Raw genomic sequence first — 23619 nt, 5'->3', positions numbered from 1 at the left:
TGCATTGATCAGCCCGCCTGCTGCTGTGTCAGTACCATGCTATTTTAATTACTGTTTCTCTATAGTACAGCTTGAGATCGGGTATGGAGATTCCTCCAGAGGATATTTTATTGTATAGGATTGTTTTAGCTGTTCTGTGTTTTTTGTTTTTCCATATGAAGTTGAGAATTGATCTTTCAATTTCTTTAAAAAACTGTGTAGGTATTTTGATGGGATTGCATTGAATCTGTAAATTGCTTTTGGTAAGATGGCCATTTTTACTATGTTAATTCTCCTGATCTCCTGAACAAGGGAGATCCTTCCATCTTCTGATGTCATCTTCAATTTCTTTGTTCAGAGATTTTACGGTTTTTTTTTTTTTCAAACAAGTCCTTCACTTGCTTGGTTAGATTTACCCCTAGATATTTTATATTGCTTGTGCCTATCATGAAGGGTATGGTTTTCCTAATTTCTTCCTCTGCATGATTTCATTTTTATATAGGAAGGTTACTGAGTTTTTTGAGTTAATTTTTTATCCAGCCAATTTGCCAAAGTTGTTTATCAGCTATAGGAGTTCTCTGGTGGAATTTTGGGGTTCATTTATATATACTACTGTATCATCTGCAAATAGGGATAATTTGACTTCCTCCTTTCCCATTTGGATCCCCTCTATCTCCTTTTGTTGTCTAATTGCTCTTGCTAGAACTTTAAGAGCTATGTTGAAGAGATATGGAGAAAGTGGGCAGCCTTGTCTGGTCCCTGATTTTAGAGGAATTTAATTTAGTTTAATTTGATGTTGGCTATTTGCTTGCTGTATATTGCCTTTATTATGTTTAGGTATGTGCCTTGTATTGCAGACATCTCCCAAACTTTAAACATGAATGGGTGTTGGATTTTGTCAAATGCTTTTTTGCATCTAAGGAGATGACTATGTAGTTTTTTTCTTTCAGTTTGTTTATATGGTAGATTTGATTGATGGATTTACATATATTAAACCATCCCTGCATGCCTGTAATGAAGCCTTCCTGGTCATGGTGAATGATATCTTTGATGTGTTCTTGTAATCAGTTTGTGAGTATTTTATTGAATACTTTTGCTTCAATGTTCATAAAAGAAATTGGTCTGAAATTCTCTTTTTTTGTTGAGTCTTTGTGGAATTTAGGTATCAACATGACTGTGGCCTCATAGAATGAATTTGGTAATGTTCCATCCATTTCTATCTTTTGGAGTAGCTTGAAGAGTATTGGTATTAGCTTTTCTTTGAAGGTCTGGTAAAATTCTGTGCTGAAACCATCTGGCCCTGGACTTTTTTTGGTTGGGAGACTATCAATGATTGCTTCTATTTCTATAGGAGAAATAGGACTATTTAATTTGTTTATCTGCTCTTGATTCAATTTGGCAAGTGGAATCAATCAAGAAAATTGTCCATTTCCCTTAGATTTTCAAATTCTGTGGCATATATGCCTTCGAAGTAGGATCTTATGATTCTTTGTATTTCTTCAGTGTCTGTTGTTATGTCTCCCTTTTCATTTCTGATTTTGTTGATTTGGATAGTGTTTCTCTGTCTCTGTCTTTTACTTAGTTTGGCTAATGGTTTGTCTATCTTGTTAATTTTCTCAAAGAAGCAGCTCCTGGTTTTGTTGATTCTTTGAATTGTTCTCTTTGTTTCTAATTTGTTGATTTCAGCCCTGAGTTTGATTATTTCCAGATGTCTACGCCTCTTGGATGTTTCTACTTCTTTTTTTCCCTAGGGCTTCCAGATGTGTCTTTAAGTTGCTTATGTGGAATGTTTCCAATTTTTTTAAAATGAACTTAGTGCAATGAATTTTCCTCTTAGCACTGCTTTCAATGTGTCCCACAAAATTGGGTATATTGCTCCTTCATTTTCATTGAATTTCAGGAAGTCCTTAATTTCTTTCTTTATTTCTTCCCTGACCCAGGTGTCATTAAGTAGATAGTTACTTAGTTTCCATGTGTGTGAACGCTTTTTAAAATTTCTGTTGTTGTTGAAGTCCAGCCTTAGATCATGGTGATCTGATAGGATACAAGGTATTATTTCAATCCTCTTATATCTGTTGAGGCTTGCTTTGTGACCTACTTTGTGATCAGTTTTGGAGAAAGTTCCATGGGGTGCTAAGAAGAAGCTTTGTGTTTGGGTGAAAAGTTCTGTCAATAACTGTTAGATCCATTTGATTCATAGCATTGGTTGATGATGTTATTTCTTGGCTTATTTTCTTTCTCAATAACCTACCCTTCAGTGAAAGTGGGGTGTTGAAGTCTCCCACTATCAATGTGTGTGGGTCGATGTGTGGTTTAAACTTTGTTAATAGTTCTTTTACAAATATGGGTGCCCTTATATTTGAATCATAGATGTTCAGAATTGTGATGTCATCTTGGTTGATTTTACCTTTGATGAGTATAAAGTGTCCTTCCTCATCTCTTTTGATTAATTTTGGTTGAAAGTCTATTTTATTAGATATTAAAATGGCTACACCAGCTTGCTTCTTGTGACCATTTGCTTGGAATATTTTTTCCAGCTTTTCACCCTGAGGTAATATCTGTCCTTGTGTGTGAGATGTGTTTCTTGAGTGCAGAAGAATGCTGGATCTTGTTTTTGCATCTATTTAGTTAGTCTGTGTCTTTTTATTGGAGAATTGAGCCCATTGATGTTGAGAGATATTAATGACCAGTGACTGTTAAGTCCCTTAATTTTTGATGTTGGTTACAGCAGAGAGTTTGTGTTGTTGTGTTTTTGCCATGTTGTAGCATTTCCTGTCTATTTCCTGTCTAGTTCTGGTTGTGGCTTGCCCCTTTGGCATGGAGTGTTCCTTCTAGTAACTTCTGTAAAGCCAGTTTTGTGGAAAGAAACTGTTTGAATTTGTTTTGTCATGGAATATTTTGTTTTCTCTGTCAATGGTTATTGATAGTTTCACTGGATATAGTAGTCTGACTTGGCATCTGTGGTCTCTTAGAGTTTACAGGACCTTTGTCCAAGCCCTTCTGGCTTTTATGTTCTCTGCTATGAAGTCGGGTGTAATTCTGATAGGTTTGCCATTGTATGCTACTTGGGTTTTTTCTTTTGCCACTTTTAATATTTTTCCTCTGATATATATATAGATAGATAGTATGTGGCGGGAAGATTTTCTTTTCTATTTGGTGTTCTGTAGGCCACTTGTATGCATCTCTTTCTTTAAATTGGGGAAATTTTCTTCTATGCTTTTGTTGAAGATATTTTCTGGGCCTTGGAGTTGGATGTCTTCTCTTTCCTTGATGCTTATTATTCTCAGGCTTCATCTTTTCATGGTGTTCTTGATCTTGGATATTTTGTGTCAGGAATTTTTCACATTTTGCATTTTCTTTGGTGGTTGTTTTGAGTTCTACGATTGTATCTTCTAGTCCAGAGATTTGTTCCTCCATCTCTTGGATTCTGTTAAGCTGACCTCTGTGTTGCTTACTTTCTTCTTTAAGGTCTCTCATTCTCATTTTTCTTTTGTCTGTGGTTTTATCACTGTTTCCATTTTCATCTTCAAATCTTGAACTGTTTTATTGATTTCCTTCATCTATTTCTTTGTATTTTCCTGAATATTTTCCAGTGCCTTTCTATAGGCCTCTTTTTTATCTTCCACCTGTTTGGCTGCATCTTCCTGCATTTGATTATGGAATTTATTAATTTCCTCTATTATAATCTTCATTACTAAGGCTTTGAGGTCATTTTATTGTATTTTGATTGTGTTTGACTTCTCAGGGTTGCTTTCTTTGGGATAGCTGGGATCTGGAGAAGCCGAATTGTTTTGTTTTTTCTTGTTTGTGTTCTTATGCTGTTCTTTAGTCATCTTGCTATGTCTGATGTTGAGTGGTAGCTTCTGGTGTCCTTTACTGGTTATTGAGAGTGGATAGTTGGTGAGTGATTATATGTCATGTGCTCTTGCCTGTGGGGATCAGGGAGTTCTTTCCTGGAACTGGCAGGTGACCTGGCTTCTGCTCCGGGAGACTTTGCTCTACACCTTAAGCTCCTGACTTGGTCAGCAGAGGTAGACTTCTGCCTAAGTCTGTTCATGCTACTGAGGGGGATTCTGTTGGGAGCTGCTGTTTAATTTTCTGTCCTGACCCCTTGGGGCAATCCAGCCTCTCCCAAGTGTGTTGGAGACCCTGCCGGGCTGTGGGGACTGGCCAGGTTTTAACTGCCTCATTGTGCAGGCAGCACTGCTGTGGTGGGTAGATATGTTCTTGCCTAGACCTGTTTAGACAGCAGGACTGTGGTAGTTCAGTCTCACTGAGTTGTGGCTGCAGTTTAGATCCATTTTATACCCCTTAGAACAGTCCAGCTTCTCCCAGGTGTGTGGGAGTTCTTGCCGAGTGGTGGGGACTGTCCGGGCCAGGTTCTATCAGCCCAAATTTACAGACTTGGTCTGCTGAGGCTGGCTGCCTGGCTCTGGCCTGGACCTGTCCAGACCACGCTGTTGCTGGGCACCTTGTTCACCGCTGCCTGTCTTCCCTGGCCTCTGGGGCTCTCCGTGGACTGACATGGGGTGGGTGGGGGTGTATGAGGACAGATTCACCTGTTTCCCTGAAACTTCCCCAGGTCAGGAGCTCCAGTGTTCCACTGTCCCACACAGTGCACCTGGGCTATAGAAGCTGGCTGCAGTCCACAGGTGGGTTACATTCCTAAGTCTGGAAAATGGATTCAGGACCTCTGTGGGCTGTTGGTTGACCTAGGTTCAGACCTGCCTGTGGTCTGCACTGTGCAGGACCTCACTCACCTAGTGTTCTTCAGTTCTTGCAGTCTGTGGCTCCCAATCCAGTCCCTGGCCTCTGTGTGGTAGATCAGATATAGTGTGTGATAGGTGCTGCCATCTTGGAACACCTCAAGAATCTAGAGTTATTCTTAAGGCCAGTAAATGATTGCTAAGCCATGAGAGAAGATATAGCCATTAGATATCTTTATTTATTTCAGCAAAAGAAAAGTGTGGGTGACATATGTATAAATTAAGCAGGAGTCTTATGAACATTTTATTGGCAGCACTGGAGATAAAATCTGGAGCCTTGCTCATGCTAAGTAACAACTCAATTACTGAGACACATTCCAGACTTTAAACAGGAAATTTTGATTCTGCCTTTTGGCCTTAAAAATTCTCTCATATACTACATGCCAATAGCAGTTTCCCCTCTCTCCACTCTTACAAGTTCTTTTCTCCCATTTCTCCTCTTTCACAGATCCACTTCTTCTGCACTTCCCTTTGAAAAAGAGCAGTCCTCCCAGGGATGTCAACTGGACATGCATACCAAGTTACAATGAGACTATCCACATCTCCTCAAATCAAGAATGGACGAGGCAACCCAGTAGGAAGAAAAGGGTCCCAAGAGCAGAAAAAGGAGTCAGAGAAACCCCCACTCCCACTGTTAGGAGTTCCACAAGAACCCCAAGCTATACAACCATACTATATATGCAGAAGACTGAGATCAGACCCATACAGGGTCCTTGATAGCTGTGTCAGTTTATTCTGTGAGCTTGTTCTCCTGGTGTCCTTGACCTCTCTGCCTCCTATAATCCTTTCTTTCCCACTGCTACAGGGTTTCCTGAGCTCTGCCTAATGTTTGGATCTGTACATCTGCTCCCATGAGTTGCTGGATGAAGCCTCTCTGATGATGATTGGGCTATGCTCAGGTCTATGAGTTTAGCAGAATATCATTAGGGATCATTCTGCTAACCTTTTTTTCTACTTGTGATTGGTTCTATACTAGGTCTCTGGGCTATGTCATCTCTAGTTCCAGGCCATCCAGTGTCAAGCATGGGCTCCTTGTTGTGGCATGGACCTCAAATTTGACTAGTCATTGGTTGGCCACTCCCAAAATTTATTTACCATTGTTACCCCCAGAAAAGCTTTCCTATGTTCATGGATAGGTGGGATTAACATAATAAAAATGGTCATTTTATCAAAAGCAATCTAAAGATCCAATACAATTACCATCACAATTCCACCACAATTCTTTACAGACCTTAAAAGAACAATACTCAACTTTATATGGAAAACAAAAAACTTAGGGTAGGTAAAACAACCCTGCACAATAAAAGAACTTCTGGAGGTATCACCATCCCTGATTTCAAGCTGTACCACAGAGCTACAGTAATAAAAACCACATGGTACTGGAATCAAAACAGAAAGGTTGATCAATAGAATGAAATCAAAGACCTAGATATAAATCCACAAACTTATGGACACCTGATTTTTGATAAAGAAGCCATAAGTATACAGTGGAAAAATGGTTCTGGTCTAACTGGATGTCTGCATGTAGAAGAAGGCAAAAAGATCCATTTCTATCATCCTGAAAAACTCAAGCCCAAGAAGATTAAAGACCTCAACATAAAAACAGGTACAATGAACATGATCAAAGAGAAAATGGGGGAATATCCTTGAATGATTAGGCATCTTCCTGAATAGAATGCTGATAACACAGGCATTAAGATCAACAATTAATAAATGGTACATCATGAAACTGAAAAGCTTCTTTAAGGCAAAGGATATTATCAAAAGGGCAAATCAGCAGCCTACAGAATGGGAAAAAGTTTAATCAACTCTATATCTGACAGAAGGTTAACTTTAAAAATATACAAAGAACTCAAGAAACTAGACATCAACAAATAGTTAAAAATAGGGTAAAATTCTAAACAGAAAATTTCAACGGAGGAATCTCAAATGGTTGAGAAATACTTAAAAGAAATGTTCGATATCCTTAGCTCTCAGGGAAATGGAAATCAAAACTACTTTGAGATTTCATCTTAAACCTGTCTGAAAAGCTAAGGTAAAAACCACACATGATAACACATGCAGGGGAGGTTGTGGAACAAGGGGAACACTTCTTCACTGCTGGTGGGAATACAAACTTGTATAGGTATTATAGAAACCAATATGGTGACTTCTCAGAAAATTGGGAATTAGTCTATCTGAAGATCCACCTATACCACTCCTGAACTTATACCCAAAGAACACTCAACCATACCACAAGGACACTTGCTCAACTGTGTTCATAGCAGCTTTATTTGTCAGAAACTGGAAACAACCTCAGAATGGATAAAGAAAATGTGGTACATTTACACAATGGCGTATTATTCAGTTGTTAAGTACAATATCGTGAAATTTGGCGGCAAATGAATAGAACTAGAAAAAAAATCATCTTGGGTAAGGTAACCCAGACCTAGAAAGACACCCATGGTATGTACTCACATTTAAGTTGATATTAGCTACAATCTACAGACCCAGAGAGGCCAAGTAAGAAGGAGGGCTTAAGTGGGATGCATGGACCTCCCGGGGAAGGGGAATGGAATAGATTTCCAGGGTGGACTGGGAGTTGGTAGGGATGGAAACAGGAAAACAGGAGGGATTTAGTGGGTGGAAACATGAGGGACAAAGTACTGGCTTTTTAAATGTAATTTTAAAATTAGTTCTTTTGGGTTTCATGCAACATGTGTTGATCACATTTCCCTCCTCTCCTCCAACTCTTCCTCAATTCACCCCTACTTTTACTACCTACCCAATTTTGTGTCTTAAAAAAATCCTCCAAGACCAATTTGTGCTGCTCAAATATTCTTGGATTTATAGTCTTCTACTGGAGAGTGGTTGACCTTCCAGGGGCTAACACTCATATATTAGCTGTTGTACCCTTCCCAGGAGCTAACAAATACCAGTAGTTACACAGCTTGCGGTGGGATTGTGTGCTTCTCTCCTGCTGGGATCTGGTTTGGCTTGGGCTTGCACCAGTTTTGCACATTCTCTGCTGTGAGTTCATTGTGCAGCTACTTGGATGTCTCCTGAAGATAATTTGTTGTAGTAATTCACCTCCTCTGCAGAGGAGACTTCTGAGCACTGGGATGAAGGTTATGCTATGTGTGCTCCATGTGGACCTCAACATTCTGCAGTTTCTTAATCTCATTGTGATGCTCACCATCTACTGCATACAGAAGCTTCTCAGATGGTGGATGAAAGTTGCCTTGATGTATGTAGGCATAGTGGCAAATTATCAGGAGTCAGTCTAATACTATGCCAATTTAGTGGCACAAATAATAGTAGATTCTCCCCTAAGACCTATATGACCATAGGTTCTTAGTCTTGTAATACTGGGCATGAATTTCATTCCTTGTTCTAGTCTTTAGATCAAATCAGAAGGTGATTGATTACTGTTGTGGGGATTTTTCCTCCCAGTCCCAAGATTTCAGAATAATGACTCATGAGACTCAAAATACATTTACAGATGCCTAGGCCACATAGCTGGGCTCTTCTTTGACAATCTGTAACTTAGAATAACCCATTTATTCTAGTCTACATTCTGTCATGTGGTTGGTTACCTCTGCTCAGGTACCATGCATCTTTCCTCTTTCATTTCTTCCCCAGGTGACTCTACCACACCTAGCTCTATCCCAGAATCCTTTCTGCCTGCTGGATGTCCCACCTTCTATTCAGGTATTTTTTTTCCATTAAAAAAAATTGACAGGCAATACATCCATACAATACACAAGATATTATCTCTATAGATTACTCCTGTGATATTTGTGCCACTATTGCACCAATGGGCATGTTTTTTCTCCAGGCCATTCATTATTGTAGCTTGAAAGGTTCATTTTTAGGTATGTTTGATGATTATTTTTCTCCCACAGTAGCTTGTGTAGCACCTTCTAGCACTATGCAAGCTAATCATAGAAATAAGCCTTCCAGGTCTTTGTCGGCTTGATTTCACAATGTTCTGTGATCAAGAATGTGATGTCTTCAGCAATAGGGTCTTACCGTGAAGTTGTGGAGGGTAACCATGAGCAAATAGCAATAGCCTGCACTGTGTGCAAGTCTATGGGAATTCACTGGCTAATGAGAACTAACCTAGTACTGTTTTTTTTTTATTTTATTTTTTAGTCTCTGGTGTCTGGTAGAGGAATTGGTGCCCCATTGTAGAGTCACTCAATTTTAACTCTCTCTTGTGGTGGTGGTAGTGGTGGTGGTGGTGTATGAAGCTTCTACAGTAGTAGGTTTCCATACATCTTTTTCAAAATGTCCCTCTCTATACTCTCATCTCTATCTCATCATGCCCTCTACCCACGTGCCAATAAAACCCTTTTGGTTCCATTATTTCCTTTTAACCCTTTATACCAGTGCATCCTATTTCTCCTCCCTTGAGTAACCCTCCCATGACACATTAGTAATTTCTTCGTCCTAATAAATATTCAAAATGAAACACACATATCTGAAAATTCAAGTACTAACATTCACAAATTAGAGAAAACTTGTGAAATTTGTCTTTCTGGGTCTGGGTTACCTCACTCAAATGATGTTTCTAACCCCATTCATTTATTTGCAATTTTTATTTTCCATAACATCTAACATTCTATTGTATAATTCCTTATGTTGTGGGAGCCCATATTAAAAAGCTGTGAACTTACTCTGAACTATGGATTGGGCAGAGTGCAGAATGACTCAAGGTGGCCTTCTAGAAAGATTTGCATGAACTGTGGTAAGTGAATGCCCTTGAAAGCAAGGACATAAAGGGAATGCCTTCTCCCTCCCCCTCTCTTCCCTGCCCCACCCTACCTACCCACTCCGGAACATCAAGTCACACCAGGTGCATCCATCCTCTTCCATAGGCCATGGCCTTTTACAGTGTGTGTGTGTGTGTGTGTGTGTGTGTGTGTGTGTGTGTGTGTGTGTATCTGAGACAGGATTTCTCTATCTATGCCTGGCTGTCCTGTCTGGAAGTCAGCCTGGAAACAGGTTGGCCTTGATCTTAGAGGTGTGCTTGTCTTTGTTTCTGAGTGCTAGGACTAAAGATGTAAGCCATCATGTCTGACATTAGTTGGGATATTTTTTTAAATTAATTACTGCTTTTATCTCACTGAGTGTCATGAGACTATTTAATTACTTGCTCTATCTTGCTGTAACTTAGTTAGGTTGTACATATCTAAAAATAATTCATCTTTTCCTTTTAGATTTTGTGGAGTATAAGTTTTTTTATTTTTATTTGTTTGTGTTGAGACAGGATCTCACTATTGAGCCTTGGGTGCATAGACTAGGCTGACCTTCATCTCAGAGAAATCCACCTGCCTCTGCCTTTTGAGTGCTATAGTTAAAGGCATGTGCCACCCCATCCCACCTAGTGTAGATTTTTGATTCTTTCAGTTTCCTCAGTGTCTGTTGTACCACCTTCCCTTTCTTCCCTGATATGAATTCGGATCATCTTTGCTTAGTTTTGCTAAAAGTTTGTCAGTCATGTTAATAACACCAACTGTTCCATTAATTAAATTTTTTGTTCTATTTCATTCATTTCATCCTGATTTTGATTATTTCTTCCCATTTACTCATTTTGGGTGGTGATTGTTCTTGTTTTTGAAGGCCTCTCCAGTTTTGAAGATCTCTCCACTTTTTGATTTAGGCACACAAGGCTACAAACACTCCTCTTTGTGAGTGCTTCCACTGTGCACCACTAAACTTCTTTTTAAAAAATTTCATCATTTTACAGCCTGATCCTAGCCCCCTCTCTCATCTCCTCTTAGTCCCACTCTCATGCTCCCTCCCCTATTTCCCCCTCTACTTCTTCAAAGAGAAGGGAAGTGCCAAAGATGTACCCCGCCCCCTGCCCCCTCATTGCATCTCAAATCACACCACTAAGCATATCCTCTCCCACTGACCCACTGGCGCCTGACAAGGCAGCCCAGCTGGGAGAAATGGATCCAGAGGCAGGTAACAGAGTTAAAGACCGCCTCTACTCACCTATATGTTGACCATGCTGCACATCTGTTACATATGTACAGGGGGCCTAGGTCTAGTCCATGTACCCTCTTTGGTTGGTGGTTCAGTCTCTGTGAGCCCTGGTTATCTAGGTGAGTTGACTCAGTAGGTCTTCTTGTGGTGTCTTTGATCCCCCCCCCATTCTTCCTCCCACTTTTCCACAGAACTTCCTGAGCTCGACCTATTATTTGGCTGTGGGTCTCTATATCTGTTTCCATCAGCTGTGTTGTATATGGAGGACTCCTAAGTTCTCTTCAGTTAAACTGTTCCTCTGATGGAAATTTATTTTTTCACTATGTCTATGTGTCTGATACCGTCTTTCTTTATCCTGGGTATACAGTGTTCTTTAAACATTATTCGCAGTGCTAGTTTCATAGTAAATAACCATCTTAATTTATATTTGACTTGAACTTTTTAATTCTCTGTCAATTTTAAAAGACAGCTTTGCTGCATGTAAGAATCTTGGTTTCTAGTTATTTACTTTCAGGACTTGAGAAATATAATTAATATATCATTCCATGCTCCCTTGATCTTTATATTTGCAGATAAGAGATTATATGTTATTCTGATTGTAAGTATTCTGCTTCAGTCTGCCTACCTGTGATGTCATTGCCTACCTGCCATGGGGGTGTGGCTCTCTCTACCCCTCCCTCTGCACTCGACCCATCTCTCTACTTCTCTCTCTCTCTCTCTCTCTCTCTCTCTCTCTGTTTCTCTCTCTTTCTCTCTGTCTCTGTGTTTCTCTCTAGGGTACCCTTTCCCCCTTTCCTACTCCTTCCATGCTCATTTAATAAACTTCTCTACAACATAATATCTGCTGCCTGGTACCTTGTATCTTCTTTCTATCTAATATCTATCTATGTATCTATCTATGTATCTATGTATCTATCTATCTATGTATCTATCTATCTATCTATCTCTGATGCTTCTACCTTTGTAGGTGAGCTGGTGGTATTCCATTTAAATATTATATACTTTCAAAAAAAACTATAGTATCTCATAAAGAGGTTTTTCTCTGGTCATTTGTATTTGGAGTTTTAAAGTTTTTTCTGTTTTGAATGTCTGTTTCTTTCTCTAGGTTTGTAAAAAAAAATCTATGCTGTGATTTGTTAAATAGATTCTCTACACGTTTAGTATTTACTACAGATACTTCTGTCCCACAGGGTCTTAGATCTGATTTCTGAGCCACACCTGAGTCTCTGCATGATTTAGCTACATGCACTTGTGACTATTTCCCTTATTGGCATCCGGTCTGGTCCCATTCAGACCAATCGCTGTGGCTGGGCAAGGTGTTCACAGCCACCTGGGCTTCCTCGCCACCCCAGGGGCTCTCCGTAGACTGGCATGGGGTGGGTGGGGGGTGTCCGAGGACAGATTCACCCATTTCTCTGAGACTTCCCCAGGCGAGGAGCTCTGGTGTTCCACCATACCACACACTGAGTTTGGACTATAGAGGCTGGCTGCAGCCCGCAGGTGGGTTCTGGTCCAGAGTCTGGGGAGTGGGTTCAGAACCTCTGTGGGCTGTTGGTTGACCCGGGGTGAGACCCGCCTGTGGTCTGCACTGTGTGGGACCCCACTCACCTAGTGTTTCTCCAATTCTTGCAGTCTGTGGCTCCCAGGCTGTTCCCTGGTCTCCGTGATCAGATACAGTGCGTGGTGGGTGCCGCCATCTTGGAATGCCCCCCTCTTGCATCCCCAACAGGTGTTTTAAGAACGTATCTTAACACAAGGTTCTTGGCCCAAGCCTATACTATTGCTATATGTCTACTGCCCTTTTCCTACAGTGTGTACATGTCTAACAATGTGTATTTCCCTGCAGATTACAAACAATGATGATGCTAAGTTTATCTCCCTTTATGAACTTAATGGATTCTTATAAGTTGCAGGAAATCCATCTCTCAGGTCAGATAAAATCCAGATAAGTATTGTCAGTCCAAAGGCTCAGTTTCTCACCTACTGCATATCTCTGAGGGTGAGATTTCTCTCCCTTTTCACTGCTTTTGGGAGTCCCCTTTCTCTAACTACCTGATTGCCACCGTTCTGCACCCAGCACCAGCTAAATTCTCCTAGTCACATAAGCGCTTCCGTTTGTCCAAAAGACGGCTGGCACCTCTCTGGTTCACTGGGGGCGGAGGTACCCAACCTCTTTGCTGACCTCCCACTAGGCTCCTTCCCGTCAGGTGAGTTTTCTGATGTAGCTTTTTCCACTGCTTTGCAGCAGCCGCTGTCTGATCTGAAATCCGGGTGCACCAGGAAGCTGTATACTTGAGGCCAGCTCATCTGTTGAGCTACATTGCTAGTCACTGGTTAGTGCTAACGAGCTGCTAACCAGTCTGTACCTGTCCCTTGGGTCACTATGCATTTTGGGAGCATGCCCTAATGGCTTACTGACTTCACCTCCGCATGGGAAATGTCCAGTTGTCTGTTCCTCCTAACACACCTTTGGGATGTCTTTTTAGAGAATCTCAAATCCCTACTCCCACATTAAGGGCTTCTAAGCTTTCACGCCTCTGCAACCAAACCTAGAGAGATCTAAAACTGAAGCCTTTTAATTCCTTTTAATTATTGCCAGCAATTGGGTAAATGGAGGGAAGTTCCCATATCTAGACCTTTTCTTTGCTCTCCTATGCTCAAGCCTTTCCTGGAGTAAAATGGAAAGAAGCTCCCTATATCAAGACTTTTTCTTTGCTCTCCCAAATTTTTCATGAGTTGTCAACATTGTCTCAAGCCTTTTCTCGTTGCTCTCCCGAGAGTTTCAAATATACTCCTAAAGCGAAATTTTCCCCCTAACCTACTAACTTTGTCTTCTGCCTACATATATATTCCAGTATCCTGCCAGACTTCCTACATCTGGGACGTAGTCAAAGCAGCTACCCACAAGTGCCAGCTGGACCTGCATTGGCCTTCCCAGGTGCAGAAGTTCTCAGACCCTGGACAACAAATACAACAGCCTGTTCTTCTAGAATCTGGTCAACATTTCAGCCATTTAAACCCCCTATCACCACCCAACTGTCAGCAGGAAGTAGTTAAGATGATTACTTCACCCCTTATCCATTTGCAAAAGGCTGAAATGGTGTGCCCCAGGCCCAGGACAAACAGCTCCAGATTCCCCCAGTACTCCTTGGTCCCTATCTGCTGAAGGACATGGCTGACACACTGTGCCCTCCACCTTAAACTTTCAGGGCAGAACTTTTCCTTCCTTTTCACTGTATAATTTGGACATTTTGTTGCTATTCCTTTTCCTCGCTCTCTTTTCCCCTTACATGGCAGCCAAAAGCAGCTTCCAATGAACCTGCATTTATATAATTTAACTTACCTTATATAAAACCAATCTAACGTTCCTCATTTTTTAAGTATAGGAAAAGGTAGGAAAGTTGGTATTCTGCTTCAGTCCACCTACCTGTGATGTCATTGCCTACCTGCCATGGAGGTGTGGCCCTGCCCAGGGCCATGTAAAAGGACAGAAATCCATGTGGCTCTCTCTACCTCTCTCTCTACACTCTCTACCCATCTCTCTACTTCTCTCTCTCTCTCTCTCTCTCTCTCTCTCTCTCTCTCTCTCTCGTACCTTTCTCCCCTTTCTTTCTCCCCCCACTCATTTAATAAACTCCTCTACAACATAATTTCTGTTGCCTGGTACCTTGTTTCTACCTTTGTAGGTGAGCTGGTGGTTTTTCCATTACAGCATTTTAATATTATTTACTTAAAAAAAACTATAGTATCTCATAAAGAGATTTTTCTCTGGTCATTTGTACTTGGGGTTTTAAAGTCTTTTCTGTTTGAATGTCTGTTTCTTTCTCTAGGTTTGTAAAAAAAATTCTATGCTGTGACTTGTTAAATAGATTCTCTACATCTTTAGTATTTACTACAGATACTTCTGTCCCACAGGGTCTTTGATCTGATTTCTGAGTCACACCTGAGTCTCTGCATGATTTAGCTACATGCACTTGTGATAATTTCCCTTATTGGCATCTGAGTGTAGTATTTTTAACCCTGCCTTCCATCCTTGATAGCCTTTCTTCTGCATGGCTAAGCCTATGAGCAGTGCTTTCTTTTGTGTGCTTTTATATAATTCTTTGGGTTTTTCATTTCTAATGTCTTTGTCTTTTTCTCCCAAATCCCCATTTCCTTGCTGAGCTTTTCCCATGTTGCTGACCTGTTCATCCATAAATCCTTCTTTCCCCACACAGTTTGCTGACCTTTCGGACATTTCTTCCCTGAATTCCCCTGCTTATTTGTGTTTTGTTTTATGTCGTTTATTATTGGTCACTGAAATCCCTTGAAACCTTCATCTGGCATTGCACATATTTCAATGTGTTTGAGATCTCTAAGGAGTTCCCTTCTCTTAGGGGAGTCATGTTGCCTTGGCTTCCATGTCGTGTGTTTCTCATGTTGTGTGTGTGTCTATGGTCCTATTTGTGTATCTGTCGGTTGAGATATCTTTGTTTTCTTGAAGAGCGGGAGGATCTTTCTGCTTGAGAAACCCATTCTTGGCTGAATTCAAGAGCAATTCAGCGAGAAGAAAACAAACTACTTTTGGGAAAAGTTTCCACTGTGGAACTGCCGCCACTCTCTCTGGCTGACCTCTCTCTGTGCTGTCTCTCTCTTCACTCTTCCACTTAACTTTTAACTTCCTTCATGGTTCTTCTGCTTTTCCTCTCCTCAAAACAGCCTCACTTTTATAACATTGACTTTCTTCACTGGATTGCAAAGAGGCAGCAGGTAGTTCCGCCATTTAATCTGGAAGCATCTTAAAAGGACAAATATTTCAAAAGGAAGCCATCTCAATTTGACCAATTAAAAAAATGGATTCCATTACAGAAGGGCTCCTCTGACACTAGTTTCTTTCCCACTGGTTAATTAAGTGGCCACAACTGGAAATTGGTTTTTATCTCCTATCTATTTTGCTTATTCCAATTAAGCATAATTTCCATTACCAAATTATTAGAAATAAAATAAATTCGGAGCAGTTGCTCCTATTTAGTCTCAGATGGTCAGGTTAGTATCTGAAAATGAAATCATCTGGAGAAACAGCGCAGTGGCTAAAGGACCCGCTTGTTCCTCCAGAGGACCTAGGTTTGTTTGCCCCCCACCTGTGTAGAGCAGTTCACAGTCACCTACAGCACCAGCTCCAGCTTGGCTTCCTCTTCCAGCCTCTGTGGGGACATACTCATACACATGTATTCCTGTTAAAAATAAATCTTTAAAATGAAACAATCATCTGGAAAGAAAAAAACCCAAATTCTTGAAAAATATTATGATTTTATAGCTAGAGTTCTTAAGCTGGAAGCTACGAGGTTAAATAGAAAAGTATTAGCTAGTGAGTTAAAATACAATGTATTAGTTGAAGAAGCTTCTTGAAAACTAAACTACTGGCTGATTCTGGTTGAAGTTAGCAGTTCCACGACAAATTATGATAAAGGAAATGCCCCAAATTTTGTATATAAGGAATCCTTTTGTTTTAAGCATCTCTAGGAAGTCAACTTTGTAAAGGAAATCTTTTGTGTATTGTTTAATCTGTATATGTTAAGCCTATACATAGGCAGTGCCCTATCAGGGTGATTGGAGGCCATGGGGCTGGACCTTGGACTCAAGTCTTTGCTCCCACTTACTAATTGTAGGACTTCTGGGACCTTGGGGGGAAGTTGCTTAACCTTGTCAAGCTCTGCTTAAATAGCTCCAAGCCATAGATAATATGAAGACTGTAACCGAGCACCTGAAAAATCCCACCTACCATCAGCATGACTAGATATAGGAGAGGATTTTTGAGCTCAAATCAAAAATACTTTCTTAATTTGTATGTACAGTTCATGTTTGGCAAATGCTCTCTTCTATGTCAATAGTTAAACTTCTACCCATCTCTTCCTTGAAGGCTCTACAGTTGTGAGCACTACGGTTTGGGAGGATGAGATAATTAACTATGACATGCTGTTGTGTTGTGGCAAGTTATAGAAGGTGGGTATTAAAAGTTGATACAACATACAGGAGAGAAACCTTCTGAGAAGGTACTTGCAAGAATGCCATCTTGGTAAAGCTTCCCCGTGCCTCCACTTGTTTCAGTCTTGTAAAATGCTGGTGTTGGGTAAATCCCCAGTTTCCTTCCAGAGCTCCAGATGTTTCTGACTCTTTGTCTCGTGTGCGGTTTTCTTTTAACAGCTGGTTCTACTTCTACGGTGCCGTATCACCTGGGACTCTGGTCTGACAGGCCAGCATGAAGGCAATCACTTACTTTTGCCCACTCGGAGCTGTCACTGGGAACCACAGTTCAAGTGTAAAGGCATCCAGGAGAGAAGTATGTGGTGGTATAAGCAGTGTTAACATCGGAGTGACGGAACAAGCTGCCAGAGAAAGGCTTAGTGCTAACGGGCCTTCTTACTGACCTGAGGGTTCTACAGGCAATGTTTTCCAGATTCAAGCTACCGGGACTTCCTTTCTGGCTTAATACTGATTTTCGCCATCCCATCCCTTGGCTTAAAGGCTTGTTTGTTACCCATGTTACCACCATTAAGGACACATATTCAAACTGCTCTGCTGGGCACTGAGTAAATATTTGCCAGTTTTTGAAATGCCAAGAAGTCTTGAAGCCTTAAGAGGAATGTTGCTTAGGCAAGAGTCTAAGGGGAAGGGCAGAGGAACTCCTGTTCACACAGCTGTGAAGCCAGATTTTTGAGCTCTGAGTTGAGTGTCTTCAAAAACTACCACGTGAGCATCACGTCCACTGTTTTTGTGCTGGCGACTGTGTTTCCTTCGAGCTGCCTTGAAACACTCTTCTCTGTGGACAGTTTGGAAGGGCAAGAATTCTCCTCTACTGGTTTGGGTTTTGATCTGCATTTGAAAAAGGCAGCCTGGAGAATTAGGTCTGAGGGGGCGAAGCAGAGCCTCCAACGACCTCACACCGAGGTCTCAGCAAGTTGCTTCGTGTTGGCGGTGGGCAGCCGCCTCTGCTCTGTCAGCTTGTTTGAAGTGCCCTTAAAACAAAACAGGCTCATTAAGTATGAGAGGGTAAGTGAGCCTGGCAGTTGTGCTTATTCAAATAGGCTCTCTTCTTCAGATGTTTACACTCCAAGGAAATAAAACGCAGAAGATGAGTATCTCTGCTTATCTCTGGCTGTGCAGGGCCCTCGCTGGTGGAGTCGGTGAGGTCAACCAGGCTATGGAAGATGGAGACGTTTTGCTCTGGTGCTAAATTAAACTGGGCCACTAAATTAATACTACAGTGAAAAGCCAGAGAAGCCCTGTCCCTGTCATTTCATGCATCATATTTACATGTAAGAAAAAAAAAATCTCTCAGACTTGTCTCTGCTTGGGCTGAGAAGGGCAGCAGTGTCTGCCCTGAAGATAGCTTTCCTACATGATTCCCACTCTTTGGCTTTCTTCTTTCTTGACACCCCTCCATGTTCCCCAACCAAACACACATTCGGTTTCTTTTCTGAACCTACAGTTTCTACTTTTTAATGAGCTAAAGAGGTGCCAAGATAATATAGACAGCTTTAGTGCTCAGCCTCTCGGTTGGTAAGTGAGGTAACCCGTGATGATGTTTGGTAAATCAGCGGGTGATGTGAGGTAATTAGAGCTCAGCCTGGAGAGATGGGCTTGTTTCTGGTTGTGGGAAAGAGCATCCCAGATTGGGTGGGGTGAGGGGGTAGTTGGAACAGTAGTACAAGGCTCTTTCTAACCTGTGGGTACATTTTTGGGTCTTACTTAATTTGGCCTGAGGAATAGTTGAGGCAGGGCTGTTGACTTCTTCCTTCATCTTGAAGTGCTCTCTTGGCTCCTGGGGCCCCGCTTTCATCTGAGATTCATTCTTTCTGCTTTCTTGATGGCGCTTTGCAATCGCATCTCTAGTTCCCTATGGCCATGTATACACTGATGATGTTTCAGACCTGCGTCCCCAGCTAGGCTGCTCTTTTTACGTCCGGCCCCTCCATGCCTGTTTTCTGTATGTTCCCCTCTATCCAACTCTTGCCCAGTTTAGCATACCCAACTACAATTGAATGCATTATCTTTCTTTCTAGAGCTCTATCTTGCTCAGTTTTCTACCTCTGTGAATAATATCCAGCTAATTTTTCCTGAAAGACATCAGCCATGTGGAGTGAATTTGACTCCTGCCTTCTTACCAGCCTTCATAGAGGTTCCTGTTTTTGCGTTTGGTTCACATACATTTTGCCTGGGTGACAGCAGGAGTTACCTTCTTTCAAACTTCAGCTACTCTTTCTCTGCACAGCACCGAGAAGAGTTTGTCAAAAGTGCAAATACTATTTTTGTGTTGTTTTTCCCCCCTTCCAGCCATGTGACTGGAGCATTTCCCTTGCTCTAAGGATAGGGTCTAGATCCCTCCTCAAGGCTTGCCTTTCTTGTTCTGGGCCTGAAGATTTCTCTTGTCTCTTCTCCGGCTACTGCTTCTTCAGACCCTAGAGCTTCAGTCATTCAAGAATGTTCTTGAGATAAGTTTTCATATTTCCAGGGATCTGGTCATGCTCTGACCAGATCTGGGCTGGGAACTTACTGCCATGTCAGCTCTTTTTTTTTTTTTGTGGCTCTAACAAAACACCTATAGTTACATCCTAATAAAAAATGAGTTTACTTATCTTATTTCTTATTTAACACAGTTTTGGAGGCTGAAAATTTAAGACCATGTGACTCTGTCATGTCAAGTTATGGTAAGGCCCTCTTCTTTGATGTTCTGTGGTGAGAGTGGGACTGAAAGGGACATAGCATACAGAAATACAATAGTACAGAAACTGAGAAGGGGACAGTCCATTAAAAAGAATAGTGACCCGCTCAGTGTGCACTGACTGGGTTCCCATAAGAAGCTTATTCATTCCTGTTTCTAGTGATCTACTCAGCCTGCACCAAGCTCCACACCCTACAGGTTCCATTACTTTATGCCGCCACATTAAGAACCAAACTTCCAATGTAGGAATCTTTAGCAGATGCTGAAACCATATTTGAACCACAGCAACAGCTCATATTGTATTCTACTGGCTGCTTACTGTCTTGTATCCCATTAGACCAACCTTTTTAAAGTTCTGTACTTTGTTAACACAACTAGTGAGATTCTCTTTTTTTGTGAACAAATGAGTGGTGGGGTATGAAGTGACCTTAAGGAATCATAGGTCACCCAGTTTGACTAGAATATAGACTATGTGAAAAATAAAAATGAATTCTATGAGATGTAGGATGTGAGAGAGTGCCTTATGTTGTAGCTCCTCAACACAAGTTCCGAGAGGAAGAGTTCAGTGTAGGACTTTTATTGAGGGATTCCCTTGGGATTAATAACTGTGAAAGCATGAAGAAAACAGGACAGGGTAGAGAAAAAGTTGATCTAAAGTGAAGTTGTGTGTGTGTGGGAGCTTCAGCTGTTCCTGTGAGAAGCCGGCAGAGCACTACTCAGTGGCCCTAGATTGAGGCAAGGGAGTTTAGCCTTTGTACCCTCACAGCCAGCATTGCATGTGGGCTGCCTCCTGGGAGAAGACAGAACTTGAGACAAACAGCTCCTGTTGCCAAAGGAAATTTCTGGAACGGGATTCAACTGTGACCCATCAGTAGCCAGAATCGCTGACATCCAGGGGAAGCAATATCCTGGTGTGAGAGGGAGGAGGATGGGCAACATACCACAGCATTCACTACCTTGGGCCGAATCTGTGCCAGAATGAGCAATTTATTCTTTGATAGGATATGGGATGTCATGGAGGGTGTTTACTTTGAGAAGTAAATGTGAGTCAGAGTTGTAGTCGGAAGATTAATCTAGCTGGGGTGTTTGGATTGGATTGGAGGTGGGGAAACCAGAGTCAGAAGGGCCAGTGGGAGGCTTTTGAAACAGTCCAGGCAAGGAAATAAAGCCCTAAACAAGGATGCTGGCAGTGGACATGGAAAAGACAGTGGTTGCAAGAGATATAGTAATGCTAGAATCCACAAGCTCTGGTGACGGGATGTGAGGTGTGTGGAAGGATGGGCCATAGCTTTAGCCTAGCTGACTATAAGGATGACAGTCCTGGCTTTAGAAATCGAGGGACCACGCATGTAGGTGGATAGGTCTGTTCAATTTGGAGTTATGGTAGCCACTGAAACAGAAGTGGTTAATTGGTGCCTGACTTATTCTGAGTGAAAGAAGGACACATGTAAAAGAAGCTGGGCGGTGATTTAAAAGTAGTTATATACTATCGTAAGCATCAAGTGATGTTAAGTATGGCGAATCCTAGGAACTCAGAGAAAGGAAACATGATTGTAGTCCAGAGTTGTTCCCGGAGGGGAGGTATTTAAGTGGGCATTAGACGGAGGAGGTCTGGGTTTATGATGGGGAAGGAGAGACAGAGGACAGAATTGAAGACACTTCCGTGTTGTGGTTTGAGCAAATGCAGAGGGGGTAGGGCTACGTATTACAAGACTGTGAGAAGAGGCCAGTTAGCTGGATTAGAGGCTCGTTTAAGGAAACAGTGCTTTAAAACGCTGACATACTGATTGTAGATGACCTTGAATGACAGGCCAAGTGATGAGAAGGGTACAGGAATTTAGGTAGCTTTCCGTACAATTTTGCCTCTCTTAATAAAAGATGTTCCATTGATTGCCGCTGTGTGGGTCTCCATAAACCCACACAGTGGAACTCCCCACTTAGAGACAGACACTCAGTGCTTTTTCATGTAAGTGTGTGGGATGAAGTAGACTACTGGGCATTGGCAGTCTTTCATGGGGATTATATGAAGACACATGAGAGGAAATTCCAGCTTCAATGTGCTCTGAGTCTTTTACATCCAGTCTTTGCTTAGCTCTCCCAAGACCCAAAGAATCTGTGGCCTAATTGGTCAAATGGTTTACTGGCTCCCTCTGAAAAGTAAATATCATGTATCTGCAAGTGGAAAGTCAGTCTGTATAATCTAGCTGCTAGTCACGCCTGCCCCAAACACTGCTGAAAAGCTTGACCGCGGTCTATAAAACTGTCAAGAGCCGAGACCTGAACTACTTCCACACCAAACAACTCGTTACTGAAGTTACTGGGGGCAATAACAGGCCTCGTGTCTGATTTCCTGGAATTCCTTTGCTACAGAAGCATCTGGCAAAGCCAGCTTTGTGTCACATTGTTTTTGTTTCTTACTTTTGTGTATCATCTACTTTAATTAATTTGCTATTTAAGCTTGTGCCACATGCCTTTGACCATTCATCCTGAGTAAGATGAGTGTCTGCATGTGACTTCATTGACCTGAAAACAGGATCTTCTGACTGGCGCTCAGACCATTGAAAGGCAAAATCAACTACACTGTTTTGCTGGTGTCTTGGAGCAGATGCCTAATTTTACCCTCCTTCAAAGTGGCTATGGACCACTTTGAGACTTCCCACTGCTGTCATATGCCATGACAACTACAGCATCTCTTGTTTTGTGCCCGTTCTCTAATTTTATCATAGAGTTTTTGAAATACCTCTTTGGGGAAAAATATGAACTACTGCTTAAGAAACTAACATTTCCAGTTTCATTTTCTTTATTTAGTTTCTTCTAACAGGAAGTGAATGATATATATATATCCCCTATGGTTGTTTTACAGTGGCCTATATTTAGGACTAGGGAAAATAAGCAACTGGTGATATTTCTGGTGAGGTAATGGCCCTAGCATGCCTGTAGCTGTCCTTACCATTAATTGGATAAATTCTCACTCTGCAGAAGAAAGTGTGCCAAACCTTGAACAATTAAAACACACACAAACACACGCATGCATATACACACAAACACACACACTCACATATATTCTCTCACACACATTCACAAATTCAAAAATATTAAGTGGCAACTACATTTAACAATTTTATAATAATCTCCAAACAAAAAAATATTAACTATTTTATTCATTGCTAATTTTTGGCCAGTAAAGGATATTCTATTTCAATTTTTGTTTGATTATGAGATGTCTATGTAGCACAGGCTAGCCTCAAACTTATGATCTTCCTGTTCTTGCCACCTCAGTCCTGGGCTTACAAGAGTCTGGCCGTTTAGGAATTCTCAAAGCTTACATTTATGTTTAATAGCATTTTCACTGGTCTGAAGAGTGCATTAGTAGTCTAAGGATAGACCATTGCTGTGCTTTTCATTTAATTAGAATCATAATTGCTCATAATACTCTTTATATTTTTACCTACTAGTTAAAATTAATTTAATAAACATTAAAAATATGACACTCTTTGCTTCTGTCCTCCCTGCGTATTGTGTTTATAAGGAATCTGTGACAATAGTAGACACTGGGAAGTCTATTGAATGAGACAGTGTTGAGATAGTGACTTGCTCATCCTGTGCAGGGCTGGACCTGTTGTCAGTCATGGGTTTCGGAGGGGTTCACAGAGCCCTTCTATCCTTGCTGAACTGGTGGGATTGGGGAGGAGAAGGCATTATCTTCAGTTGCATTCTCATGGACTCAGAAGGCTCCGACGAACAGTCCCAAACACGTGGTCACATAGATGACCTTCCTGCATCTTGGCTTGGAAGCAGTGGTCGGCCTGTTCTGTTCTCGGAGCCAGAAGCCCATGCTATTCCTGACATGCCCATCTCCCCACGCTCTATCACTGATCTGTTATCATGTCCTTCAGTTTGTCTCATGAATGTGCTGAATCTGTTCCCTTCTCTCCACGCTCCCTACCAATGCTCTCACTCCACGGGCCGTGGTAACGCCCTCCCCACCTGCAGCCACCCCCATCCCTCTGCAGCTTTGTCAAGTAAAGCCTTGAGAGCGTCGCTTAGCTCCTTGAAATGTTTCGATACTTTGTTCTTTGAGAACAAAACTTGAGTGGATTCTATGTATCTCTTAAGCTTTACCCCAAGGCCCAGTCAATTCAGGGTTCCAGTTTCTTTTATTTTGTTCCAGAAAATATTCTTTCCTTCCCAAAGGCTTTT

The sequence above is a fragment of the Acomys minous genome, assembly GCF_964271855.1.
Source record: "Acomys minous genome assembly, chromosome: 10".
In the NCBI taxonomy this organism is placed as follows: Eukaryota; Metazoa; Chordata; class Mammalia; order Rodentia; family Muridae; genus Acomys; species Acomys minous.
The sequence above is the reverse complement of the archived record's forward strand: the minus strand, read 5'-3'. Positions refer to the sequence as shown.